Raw genomic sequence first — 14,249 nt, 5'->3', positions numbered from 1 at the left:
ATTATAGCGGTAGCAGGATGGGTCAGATTATCCATGCCAGATTAAGGTGGAGTGCAGTTCTCTCAAATTTTACTTGTTCCGTAGAAATCTTGTCCATGTAATAACGGAAACGAAACCAATGAACACTTCTTGTTACGCTGTCGTCGTTACTCTCAACTTCGAGCGCGTATCTTTACTGAAATAACCTGTCCCATCACAACTCGAGTACTGTTATTTGGGAATGACGAACTGATTGATGATCAAAATGCTCTTATCTTCTTATGTGTTCAAAATTTTATAATCAGCTCTGAGAGGTTTGACTGATGCTCATACTCCTATTTCCTGTCAGTTGTCCAAAACTTTCTGTTCTCGTTGTTTCAGTGTCAAACTTTAGCTGACATGCTGGAAACATCCCACCCACCCCCCCTCCCCCTCACAACCCTTTTCCACTTTCCTATCCCACATTTTTCTGTAATTACGTTACTGTTTTTCGTATACATATATATACATCAACTACATCATGTATCATTTAAATTCATGTGTTTACTGTACTGGAGACGGATTTTACAAAAGTGTTTAACACTTGTTTCCGAATCAAATTTATCCCTAAGTGTGTTCGCTGTATTGAATGTAAAGGATGTATATTGAATGAAATAAAGTCTATACTAAATTTCTGGCGAAAGTGTCCCTCAGCCATCCATTTTCTTCAATTTTTTTTATTTTTTTTATTTGACGTTTTTACTAAAAACACTTCTGAAAGATCATACCCGATTTTTTGCAAAACGAATGAAAATTGCCGTAACTTGACCATGCAACTTTTACGTGGCCGTGATCAAATCGTCAACATCCGAGAAAAAGAAATTCTATCAACAATACTTTGAAAAATCCAACGCTGAAATGAGTTATCCAATTTTACATATGATTTGATTTGCACCTCGACATATTTGATCATTTCACGGAACAAACTGTACTTTTTATTGCAAAGTCACATTTTTTATAAAATACTACGTCACTGCATGACGTCACGACTGTCATTGGAATTCCATTCATAGTTCAAGGCTATTGAGAGTGATGTCGATCTCGATCGCCATGACGCGGCGATGTTTCGTGGGTGGTGATTTTAAATTCAGGGTGATTTTGGCAACTTCATGTGTGAACCAGCGAACAGTGACTCGATACGAGTATTCGATCTTTTCTGTGACATATGATTATATGTGTTTTACCGGTTTTCTTGATAGAATGACGAAGGTAGGTCCGTCGATAGGCCTAACGATGATCATATTGAAAGGCTTAGAGTGAACAAATTCCAGGCCCCTGTGCTGACGCAAACGGAACCATTAATTTCATCGGTTGTGATGTTTGACATTTTCTTTTTTATAATTTTTTTTTTATTGATGGCTTTTATTCAACTTCCTATCATTGCCAGGTGATTGTATGTGTTTGCATGTTTTCAATGGCTAATGACAAACCTGTAGTGTAACGTTAGGCCGGTCTGTACTGTACTGTAACTGTTTCAAAACCGACACCGACGATTTAATAAATCTAAGGACTGTCGGGTGTAAACACAAGCACACGACGTTGTAAGAGTTGTCCCCCTTGAACGCAGATTACTCTACGCGCGTGAAATGCTATGTAAGATGTTGCTTTATTACATACTGTATGGTCCGATTTTCCACAATTCTCATTGGCTAAAACACGGTCACGCGGAAGTAAATACCTTGTGATATTAACCTGATGTTTTCATTTTTAGAAACACTTAGTAAATCTTGCAGTTATAATCATTGTAACGTCACAACTAATGCCCCAGTGTAAATTTTGATATCAATATAAATACCATGCAATTCCATCATTCTGGAAGGAAGTTTCATATCTAAAAATTAAGTCCCTTTGATTCGTTCAATATGGTGTTTATACCGACGTGGTAGAATCTGAAATATTTGATTCTACCAGGTTTGTATAATATAATATTGACCTCATCAAAAGTCCATAAATTGATAAGTACAATGTATTTGAAATTGCAAAAACACGACAAAAGACGGGCATTAGTCGCCAAACAAACAAAATAGTAAAGTCGAAAGCCCATTGGAGGGGGAAATTAACAAGTGTGTGAATATTATTCTGTTTTGGATTGGCACGTGAAGGTAACGATGCTTGGGTGGTGTAGACAGGGTTCCTGTCATTCGCCTTCAATATCGAATTAGTCCCGAGTCTGTTTGTATATTGGCATCTGACCCTGGTATAAAATCCCTATGGACCAAAAGTAATCTACATGTACAAACACGGAAATTGACAATGAATATGAAATTAATAATTTACATAGGTTTTGAATCATGTCCAAACAAAATTGAAAAAACCAAACCTTTGCAAGCATTGCAATACCGCAGAGCTATCAATAAATAACGATGTTATGTCTGCTTTCAGAAACGACCTGTTGAGTAACGAAGTATTCAATTATTTTGTCTTTATCGTCAAACAAAATGTTCAATTTATAAAGATAAACTATTTCTGATCAATGGTTGCCATTAGTAGGCTCTAAAACTCACCATATATCAACAATTACTACGTACAGACACAACCCCACACGTAACTTTGGTTTACAATCATGACCAACATACACATACCATTGTCTACCTACATGTAGCCCTTTACCTTAGACACACCGCAGCTCATAAACTCAACTCACATACTCAACTAACAAACTCAACTCACATACTCAACTCACATTCTTAGCTCATAAACTCAACTCACATACTCAGCTCATAAACTCAACTCACATAATCAGCTCATAAACTCAACTCACATACTCAAGTCACATACTCAGCTCACATACTTAGCTCACATACTCAACTTACATACTCAAGTCACATACTCAACTCACATTCTCAGCTCATAAACTCAACTAATAAACTCAGCTCACATACTCAACTAACATACTCAGCTCATAAACTCAACTCACACACTCAGCTCATAGACTCAACTCATAAACTCAGCTCACATACTCAACTCACATACTTAGCCACATACTCAACTTAAATACTCAACTCACATACTCAACTCACATACTCAGCTCACATACTCAACTCATAAACTCAGCTCATAAACTCAACTCATAAACTCAGCTCACATACTCAACTCACATAACATACTCAACCTACACGCCTGCCTGTCTGACAGGCTTTCTAAGAATTAACGCACATAACGTATCCATTCTGATATTTTTTAAACGTGTTTTATCAATTATCCAATACAAAAATTTACGAAATTGGTTCATAGTATATTCATTTATTGGTAACGGCTAGGCTTCCCTTGCGGATTTCCACAACTAATACCACTCGTTCACTGACGAGTCGTAGAGGGGCGAAACGCCTGTATGACAACAGACATTTCTAATATAGCCGGAAGTGGTAGCCACTACCTACACCATTACGGTCAACGACAGGGGCCATCGGAACGAACCTCACCTGAATAAGGGGTGGTCTCAAACATTTTCAATGTACGCTGTCAATACATTTTGATTGCAATCGAGTTCTTAAAAATTGACACATTTATGCTATGGAGGATTTTTTATTTGAAAATATTTTTCAAGTTCCTTGATTTTTGTTGTTGTTTCAAATGTCTTAAAAGGTTATCTATAAAGCAAATCTAGATATGTTATTACAAGCCTACAAATCACTGCTATGGTGCATTTTAACATGTATCATGACTAACCAAAAGCCAATCTAACATGTTTCGTGACTAACCAAAAGCCAATCTAACATGTATCGTGACTAACCAAAAGCCAATCTAACATGTTTCGTGACTAATCAAAAGCCAATCTAACATGTATCGTGACTAACCAAAAGCCAATCTAACATGTTTCGTGACTAACCAAAAGCCAATCTAACATGTATCGTGACTAACCAAAAGCCAATCGAACATGTATCGTGACTAACCAAAAGCCAATCGAACATGTATCGTGACTAACCAAAAGCCAATCTAACATGTATCGTGACTAACCAAAAGCCAATCTAACATGTATCGTGACTAACCAAAAGCCAATCTAACATGTATCGTGACTAACCAAAAGCCAATCTAACATGTATCGTGACTAACCAAAAGCCAATCTAACATGTATCGTGACTAACCAAAAGCCAATCTAACATGTATCGTGACTAACCAAGAGCCGTGCTTTTGACTTGGGATTTGTTAAACTGTTTGTAAATTTCAACAAATCATGCGAAAAATTAATCTTTCAGGGGAATACAATTCTCTCATCTTTATCACATAATATCCATGTCGTTATCCTCACAAGTGTCTATAGCACACAATACGAGCATTTGTTTGACCGGACTTGACTTTATACACGTTTAAACACTGATTTTGTTTTTACCTTGCAAATGCAAATGGCGGACGTGGATACTTTTTGAGCATTTTGTGATGTTTGAAATGACTCGGTATACGCCATATCTGTGTGATATTATTCACAGCCACCATTTGCATTTCAAGGTCAAAATAGAATCAGTGTTCGTACCGATAAAACAAATGCTCCTATTGTATACTAAAGGCACTTGTGAGAATAATGGCATGGCTAATTTTCAGGTTTGATTATTTGTCTGACTTATCGTTAAGGGGGTGTATATAATATACACTTTTGATTATTTGTCTGACTTATAATTAAGGGGGTGTATATAATATACACTTTTGATTATTTGTCTGACTTATCATTAAGGGGGTGTATATAATATACACTTTTGATTATTTGTCTGACTTATAATTAAGGGGGTGTATATAATATACACTTTTGATTATTTGTCTGACCTATAATTAAGGGGGTGTATATAATATACACTTTTGATTATTTGTCTGACTTATCATTAAGGGGGTGTATATAATATACACTTTTGATTATTTGTCTGACTTATAATTAAGGGGGTGTATATAATATACACTTTTGATTATTTGTCTGACTTATCATTAAGGGGGTGTATACAATATACACTTTTGAGATGAACTTCATCTTAGTTGTAGTTTGCGCGTCTTAGTCAGTCTGCACGGAAATCGGAAATGTCTTAAATATACTGTTCTACGGTCTTTGCAGTCTGTACGGTACCGGGTTCAAAATGGAAGTAATTCGGCCAAACTTACATGAAATGAAGGTCGAATCCGCAAACGCGGGTCATTGGCTCATTGTGGCGTCATCCACGGTATTATAGGCTATTTCTTCTGCAGTTGATATATGTGCAGTAATGGCCGTCTGACGAGAGCGTTTACTGCAGTGATGTTGTTAATCTGAACTGTCCTATACGTGTTTTCTATAATATCCTACAATATGAAACGGAAAATGTATAATATAATGTATCACCTATCAAACCAAACAAAACAAAAACATAGTGAAGCATTATTAACATGAAACTTTATATCAGTAAAGTTTTGAGACGACCCCCTAAATAAGTTCGTATCAGTGTAAGTGTAGGTGTCAACGCAGCATTCCATGCTATTAAAAAGGTCTAATGCTCAATATAAAGGCACAACTAAACACAGGTTATTTGTATTTCGATATCAAGGATGAAGTACAGGATTTTGTTAAAATGTTATCACTTATTGTTCTGAATCGATGTCACACTGAGGATACTAACATGGGACGAAATCATAATCTTTTCTGAAAATGTATATATTTATATGTATATGTATCAGTAAAAACGGGAGCAAAATATAAATTCGTACGAATAAGACCAGGTGTTTCGGAAGAGTAAGTATCTTCTGCGATTATGTCAAGGTTACGTCATGTGCAAAGCATGTGAGCATGATTTCCATTTAGATCATGATGTCGGCCATATAATTCCCCGGAAGGGATTAGATATTCCATGTTTTTGTTTTTGCGGAATTAGTCGACATTTGGCACGGAATTCGTGATACTTGAAAGAAATTTAGGCATTTTGTCGATAGATTAGGCGTGGTATGGTAGCCGGTGTTGGATGTCTCTCTGTATCTGTCACGTGGTATATACCGTGTAACATTGTACCTACAAGGCCAACACTGCTTGATTTATATTCCTCACTAGAGAATCACGTCGGGAGCACGTTCACATAACAATGGCATGCTGATAACGATTTCACGGGAGAAAAAAACACATCGCAGTAGTTTGACTCCTTTTACGTATTCCAGTAAACGTGCATGTGAATGATCTGAAACCAGGTAAAATACCAATACCTTGATACATCCGCTAACGAGAGGGGATTGTTTGCAATTTTCAAAATCTCTATGGTATTGTTGATTTCGTTGTACACCTGCTAACGTTGTGAAACACGCATTAACAGCTTCATTATCAAATATCGAAACAGAAATTGAATTCAGACTCTTGTACACTGTGTTCAGTCAAAATCAATGAAAATAGAGTTAAGATATGTTTCAAGTCTTTTTATTTGAACATAAATTCTGTAAAAACAAAGAAGTTTGAAGGCAAAGTAACATACCAAACAACACATATGAATGAATCATACCAATACACAACCACTGAATTATAATTCAGAAGTACATGAACAGGTTTATTCCGGCAGACTGCCTATACTTTCCAAATGTCACTCTCCTAATGAATAAGCAAGGGTCAAGTATAAACAACAGATTATCAGAAGACTTGCTGCACGACTACGCAACAAGTATTTAGATAAATAGTCATACCTCGGCTAATTTTATTCAGTAAAATAGGAACTGTTCTTCATTTCAACAACTCCACGTTTCTTATGGTATATGGTAGGCGTCAAAAGATGGTTGTAGTTAATGTCCGCAAAGCCGAAACGATACAAATAACGCCCTAAGTTGTAACTGGAAATCAATGAATATTTTTCTGAGGTGTATCAAATTTTATACATTATGTATATGAAATGCATTTATAAATGGTAGTTTGCTGTTATCATTAACGTTGTGTTACTTATTGCAAAATACGTCTTCATTTTTTTGTGTAAATACATTTTTGTTTGGTGTTTACTATAGGTCATAGTCGTGAACAATGGCATCTAAATAGCTAAACCAGGAATGTATACCTTTATCATGCAAAGATTATCAAAGCAGTGTGCTTCTTTCAGTAGAAGATTCAGAATGTCTATATTGTAAAGTCGTCTATTATGATAACAACATGTTTTTGCGTGAGTTTCGATAGGGGAATTGTTCCAATTCAGCTCTTGAATTTAGATTTACAGCTCATTTTCCATCGCCAAAGTATGCTTGTATGTTGAGGTGGAAATGCTCGAAAAAAGATTTATCTGTATACCAGGTAGGGGAGATATTCCAACATGCTGCTACTTTTACATGCCTTTTTTCTTCCCTTCATCATATTTTGGTAAAGGTCCATGTACCAAATTCGGGCTTTGGAAATGAAATTATTTACAATGCACATGTACAGGATTATTAGTTATTTCCCCCAAAGTATTTCTTTATAGCAAAAGTCCTTCACAGAAGCTTTGGATTTACCAGCAGTATTAATGATGTTGATGCTCTTTTGATGAATCAATACTATTTTATAGCTTGTGTTTACTTTAATATATGCCGGTACGTGGGATGAGTGGTTAGAAAAGACATATGCGATGGAACAATGCGTGGGAAGAGCGTAATGGATGCTTGAAACTTAGATTGTACAAAGAACGTACAATGGTATTGGAGTAGGATTCTACTCCAAGACATCAGATGCGGACTACACAGTGTACATGTACAAAGTATACTGGGGCGGAGCGGGATTTGACACTACCATTGATAGGGGTAGTACCGCTCCTACCTCATGGCTGTAGAGATGGAGGTACTTTTAGTATATCTGTACGTGGGTGGAGTTAGATTGGACTACCATTGTTAGGGGTAGTACCGCTCCTACTTCACGGCTGTAGAGATGGAGGTATATATATACGTGGGTGGAGTTAGATTGGACTACCATTGTTACGGGTTGTACTGCTCCTACTTCACGGCTGTAGAGATGGAGGTATATGTGGACGTGGATGGAGTTAGATTGGACTACCATTGTTACGGGTTGTACTGCTCCTACTTCACGGCTGTAGAGATGGAGGTATATGTGGACGTGGGTGGAGTTAGATTGGACTACCATTGTTAGGGGTAGTACCGCTCCTACTTCACGGCTGTAGAGACGAATTATATCTGTACGTAGGAGAAAGCAAAGTTTATATGTGTGAAGGTTAGCATGTGTAGCGCAATAAAAATGAAAAGACAAAACAAAGAAATCGCAAAAAAGTATTGACATGTTACACCCTTTAAATGTAAATTATAAGCTCCTTTGTTATCTATAGGCCTAGATGTTTTTTGTTTTGTTTTTTGTTTTACAAAAGTCAAGAGAATAGAAACATTCTGAGACCATGACTGTAATGGTTTTTCTGATCAACTCCTTTCAACCTCTACCTTGTGAAACCTGGATCTACTCCTAAAATCTGTCCATGGAAGTTACTGTAGGAACAATATGTAATCAAAGCAATGAAAAAATTGAGAACTCAATGCATATTTAACTCATCATCATTAGACAATCTCAATGTCATAAGTTTACTTTACAGAAATATGGACATTGTACTGTTTAATAATGCTTAATCGCAATTTCTCTCCGGTGTGATGTCTTCTGGTACAACTCGTCTATGATCACACACGCTGTCAGTGTAATACCTCGCGTCTCAACATTAAACATGTAACGAGTTTTCTTACAGACAGTTGTCACGGCAAAGACACGCGGCTTTAGTTTGTTTATTTATTCCCCTTCCGACGCCAAAGACTGAAAAACAATTAGTCCAGTATTGCACGTCCAAATACCAAACCAAACACTGCAAAACTACAAAACGAGCTACATGTACCTGGTATACCAGTATTGTATGTACATATACATAACATTAAATTTGGCTTCATTGCACTTTGTACAAACCACCAAATAAAGCTTCATAACACTGTACGAAACACCGAATTACATTGTATGTTTCACAACACTTTGTACGAAACACCGAATTATGCTTCACAACATTTTGTACAAAACACCAAATCACGCTTCACAACACTTTTAACAAAACACCAAATTAGGCTTCACAACACACTGTACCAAACACCAAATTTGGCTGCATTACACTTTGCCCAAGACTCTGAATTAGGGTTCACAACACTTTGTACAAGACACCACATTAGGGTTCACAACACTTTGTACAAGACACTAAATTACCTATCATAACGTTTTCATTTACACTACAAATTTAATATTACTCACAGGAATTATCAATGCTATATTGAAATTAAAAAAGAAATCGACAAACGGGTTCAGAGTGAATAATTTTGGTCTTTAGACTGTAGGTAAGCTGATGAAGCTGAGCTTGAAATTTTAGGATTTGGTCTGATCCGCGTAGATAATGTGTAAGTGTGAAGATGTGTGGCGTCGCATTCTTCTAATATTTATTTTAGTCCATCATGAATACACGAATGGTAAACTTAGATTGAATTATAAAAATGTATCTATGGAGTAATAAAGAAAGGAAATGTGTGTGCTTTCCCCACGGGTACAGTCGTCCGTCTAAGAAAGCCTTAATTATAGACACAACAGCTACCTACAGTTGGAAGCCGATCCATACGGATCAGAGACCAATCTACAATCTGAATTTCCATCTATTGATTTAGCCGGCAAACATTGCTTTATTATTACCTGGCTAAAGGGCTGAACAGAACAAAGATAAATAAACAAGCAAATTACAGTAATGATTGCAGAATATTATCTCCCCTCAATCACTGGTACATTAAAATGAAACAATTGCCTTCCGGAGCGTGACGCTGACATAGCTTTACTACACCATGCAATATACGTAATGCAGCCCAGGATGTGACGCTCAGTCTTACTATACTATATTCATATTTGCTCCGCATTTTCCCATTGACACAATGCTAAGAGGTAGTTGGTAGCCTATAACACCCAGGGCACCAGGCTACAAAACCCAGCGGGTCATGTGACATTAAAAAGGGCAGGATTTATTTCCTTTGGTTCAGTTTTTTTTTTCAAAATTGGCGAAAATGGTAAGACAATGTGCTGTAAAAATAAGCATTGAACAGTAATTTCAATGTTGTTATAGTCGATATGACAGCAATCATATCAACTATAACAACATTTAAACCACTGTTCATTGCTTAGATATAACGTACGTATCGCAGCCCGGGATGTGACGCTTAGTCTCAAGACACTATGCAATTAACGTATTGCAGTCCTGGAGTGACAATTCATCATAATTTTCAATGAGATCCGCTATCTAAATAACAATATCTTGCCATGACTGCTAATATACCGTTTCGTAACTTATGTTTGTTGCTGTGATCAAATCAAATATGCTATGACAGTTAATGTTCTGAATTTCTTGTTCCAAATTAACCATACTCCATGTCAAAAACACTTCTCTCCAGGAAGGGTTAAAGTTATCAGTAATTTCAGCATATCCGTTTTTACAAACGAGAGAATATTCAATTTTCCATATCTTTCCAACTGATCCAACAGAAGTAATTTCCAAGGTGAAGAATTTTGGGGATCGAGCAAGATTTGATAAAATTTTCAATAATGATCCTCTTCAGACCATCATTTTTGTGACTTTTTTTAACGTTGATTTCCTGTTTTTTTTTTATCTTTCCATATAACATTTAAGCACATTTTCTTTGAAGTCTGCTGTACATCTGACTGCACTTTTTCATAATTTACAAAGGTTGTATCACTTTTCCCCAGGTTGTATTTGATACCGAGGAGTTAAGTTTTCCAACGAAGTTCCTCTTCAATCTTCTATGAGTTAAGAATTTTCCATGGCTGCCTTTTTACCTACCAAGCCAAATTGTCACAGTTTTATCATAATTGACATTTAAGCCAGCTTATTGCCAACAGGTTACAAAGGTTGATTTTAACTAGTTTTCTTCATCTTCAAGACATATCTTAGAATCGTCTGAATCTAACCCGACAGAATTTCCGTATCACCTCTCTTAATACCTTTATATACAAACGTATAAAGAAAAATGTAACGCTGCACAAAAACTTCTACGACAAGAATGAAATGACATGGTGACAGAAGGTCCTCTTGACGATCTCCTCTTATAATGTGAAGAAGTTTGAACAAAATTCATTATTCGATACGTCAACGAGTTACGTTGTTATTTTAAAAAAATCCGATTCCAGTTTCAGACAGTTTAATGTTTTTTCTTATTTTTCTAACTAGCAAAGGAGAAAGGTTTCCCCCTTATCAATAAATTAATGACTTCCACCGATATATGATAATTCACTATAAAACGTACATTATTGAAAAAATGTACGTATTGCAGTCCGGAACGTGACGCTTGGCTTCACTATGGAACTGCAAATCTCTAGCTTTGCAATAGTATTATACAATGTATCATTAAGATATTTTCTTATATATGTATACTCTGATATATGGTTTAACTTCTGCCAAGTTGGATGCGACAGAACATATATGGCTGACTGCATTATCCTCGTTTGACTTTGACATCATCTTCAAGCCAGGAAAGAACGATACAGATGCTGACATCATGTCTAGACTGTCATTCTACATTGAGGAGTCTACATCTGTTAAGGATATCGCTTTGGATTCTGTCAAGGCTATTTGCGGTGCAGTACAATAGCCAGTATCCTGGATTGAGGCAGTTTCAATGTCTACTTCAGTCACTGATGAATTCATTGGCCCTGGTGGTCAGGATATTCATGCGATGTCTCCCAGAGATTGGCGACAGGCTCAGGATAGGGATCCAGTATTACGGCAAATGATATTCTGTGTTTTGAATAACCAGAGGCCAAACAGAAGACTGTAAGTTCATTCGATAGATTGAAGATCGAGAAGGGAGTATTCTACCGAGAAGTCACAAAAGATGAAACATCAAGCAAGTGAAGAAGTGTCGACACTGTATATGTAGGAAGGCAGTTATTGAGAAAGCTCCATTAGTGAATATACAGACAACTCAGCCAACGGAGCTAGTGTGTATGGGTTTCCTTACTTTGGAGTCCTCTAAAGGAGATGTCAGCATATACTTGTTGTAACTGATCACTTCACAACGTGCGCCAAGCCATTCGTACGAAAAAACCAGACGGCTAAGACTGCAGCTTTCTCTTGATGTTTGGCAGGCATCCTAGGTTACCAATCGACTTGGCATTTGGGATAGACATTAGAGGAAAGCATCAGACATTGCTCAAGTTTGTGTCGTCTCTTCACGAGAACCTGAAGAAAGAGCTTGTGACTCTGAAACACGGTTGTGTCTACAGCTGCAGAACACCAGAAGAGGAATTGCGAGAGGAAAGGTAGAACAGTTGTTTTACAGGATGGAGACAGAGTTCTGGTTCGGATTATGGCATTTGAAGGAAAACACAAGATTTCCGACAAACGGGAAGAGGATGAAAACGTCGTGATTCGTCAGCCTAATCCAGATGTGCCTTGTCTATGTCGTCTGCACGTGTAATGCAGATGGGAAAGAAATGACATTGCACCGCAATTTGCTCTGGCCCATGGATTTCCTTCACGACGAGGATGAAGTGAGCGGACAGCGACTCCGATAAAGATGTAGACTCACAAATCGTCATTGATGATCCTGTTGAGGGCCCGCTATCAAAGTTGGAGAATAGGATACCTTCACATACCAAGGGGGATACTCCGGCGTCTGATAGACAAGACGAGTCTCTGCCAAACCTGTTGATGGGGGAGACTGCCATCCGACTGTGGCAGGGGATGAAGGTCTGCCTAATGACGACCAAGTCTTAGGGAATGATGAGACTAGGGGTGTTTCGGTCCAGGAAAAACAAGATGTAGCAGCACGAATTGCACCACGGGTACCAACGCCAGCTCCAAGAAGATCTACGAGATCTGGACAGCCTCCTTTGTGTTAGAGGCCAGGAGTGTTCGTAATGAGCCAAGTATGTCCAGGGATTTCCATTGATTTGATCACGAGAGCAGAGTACAAATGTACCTACAATGCCTGATTGAGAGTGGAATACTCGCTCCTGACCGAGAATCAGACGCTCTCATAAGGATCGTGTGTGGAGATTGATTTGTTGTTTCCAACTGGACTGTTGTTTTATTCTACATGTTTTATATAGGAATGTTTTTTCCTTGTACTTCATATTTTTATTGGTATTTCTATTTGAATACTCGTATGATTTGTGACATAACTTTGATTAGCCATTGTGATATTTTCTTTTGTGTTATATTTAAGAAATAGCTTTGTTTATATTACTATTACAATGTATCAGTTACTGATCGTTATATAGAATTACTGTCCGTGAAAATGGTAAAACAATCGTGTTACGTTTTACATATGCGGGAGTACTACAGCGGCGTGCGCGTTTTTTTGGTATACGTAATGTGCATGCATGTGTGTGTGTGTGTGTGTGTGTGTGTGTGTGTGTGTGTGTGTGTGTGTGTGTGTGTGTGTATGCGTAAGTAGTTGTCATCCACAGACTGGACACGAGACAGTTCTGATTGACTTTGATGAGGTTATTTGAATGCTTGGAAGTTGTTTCTTTCTACTTGCTAACGTCTCCCTTGACACTGCCTCACTTTTGGCCTTTAGTTGAGCGTTCGCCCCTGTGAGGAAGGCTTTGGGTTCTGTCCCCTGGCCGAGACATACCAGAGTCTTTAAAAATGGTAGTTGCTGCTTCTGCTTAGCGCTCAGCATACAAGGAATGGGACGACTGGTTCGCCCGTTGTCAGTATAATGTGACCGGGTGGGGTGTGCTGCTGGGTGTCTTCGGCAGTATGCTTCAGTGAGGTAGCACTATAAATCGGCAAAAGTTCCGGCCTATCACAAGGAGACTTAACACGAACATACCGCAGCCTCCCAAAACACACATACGCACCCACCACACGCATGCATGTCGCACGCACGGGAGGCCGTCCTTAAATGACCTTAGATGTTAATAGGACGTTAAACAAAATAAACCAAACCAAACCGTAAGGGTTTAGTATACGTTTCTTTGTGTTCGGACAGTTTTGAACTTGCCTCTGTAGAAGATAGTTTATGAGGTTGTCAACTATCTTATGCCATAATTGGTAAGTCCATTTTATTTGGATTCATTTGTGCTTTAAGTATTTCCCCGTGTAATTTATTGGTATGAGTGATCAAATTATGAAATGGTGTTTTAATGATCTATTGAATAATAGGTATTTTATTATATATGGGTATGCGTGTATACTGTTCTGACAAGACTGTCATGTCGGAATCGGATACGAATTTTATCAGTAAAATGAGGTATTTGCTGTGATATACATATTTGTGTATCTGAGTTATCAATGTATGAT

This window comes from Pecten maximus, chromosome 1, assembly GCF_902652985.1.
Source record: "Pecten maximus chromosome 1, xPecMax1.1, whole genome shotgun sequence".
Classification (NCBI taxonomy): domain Eukaryota; kingdom Metazoa; phylum Mollusca; class Bivalvia; order Pectinida; family Pectinidae; genus Pecten; species Pecten maximus.
Note: the sequence above shows the minus strand (reverse complement) of the source record.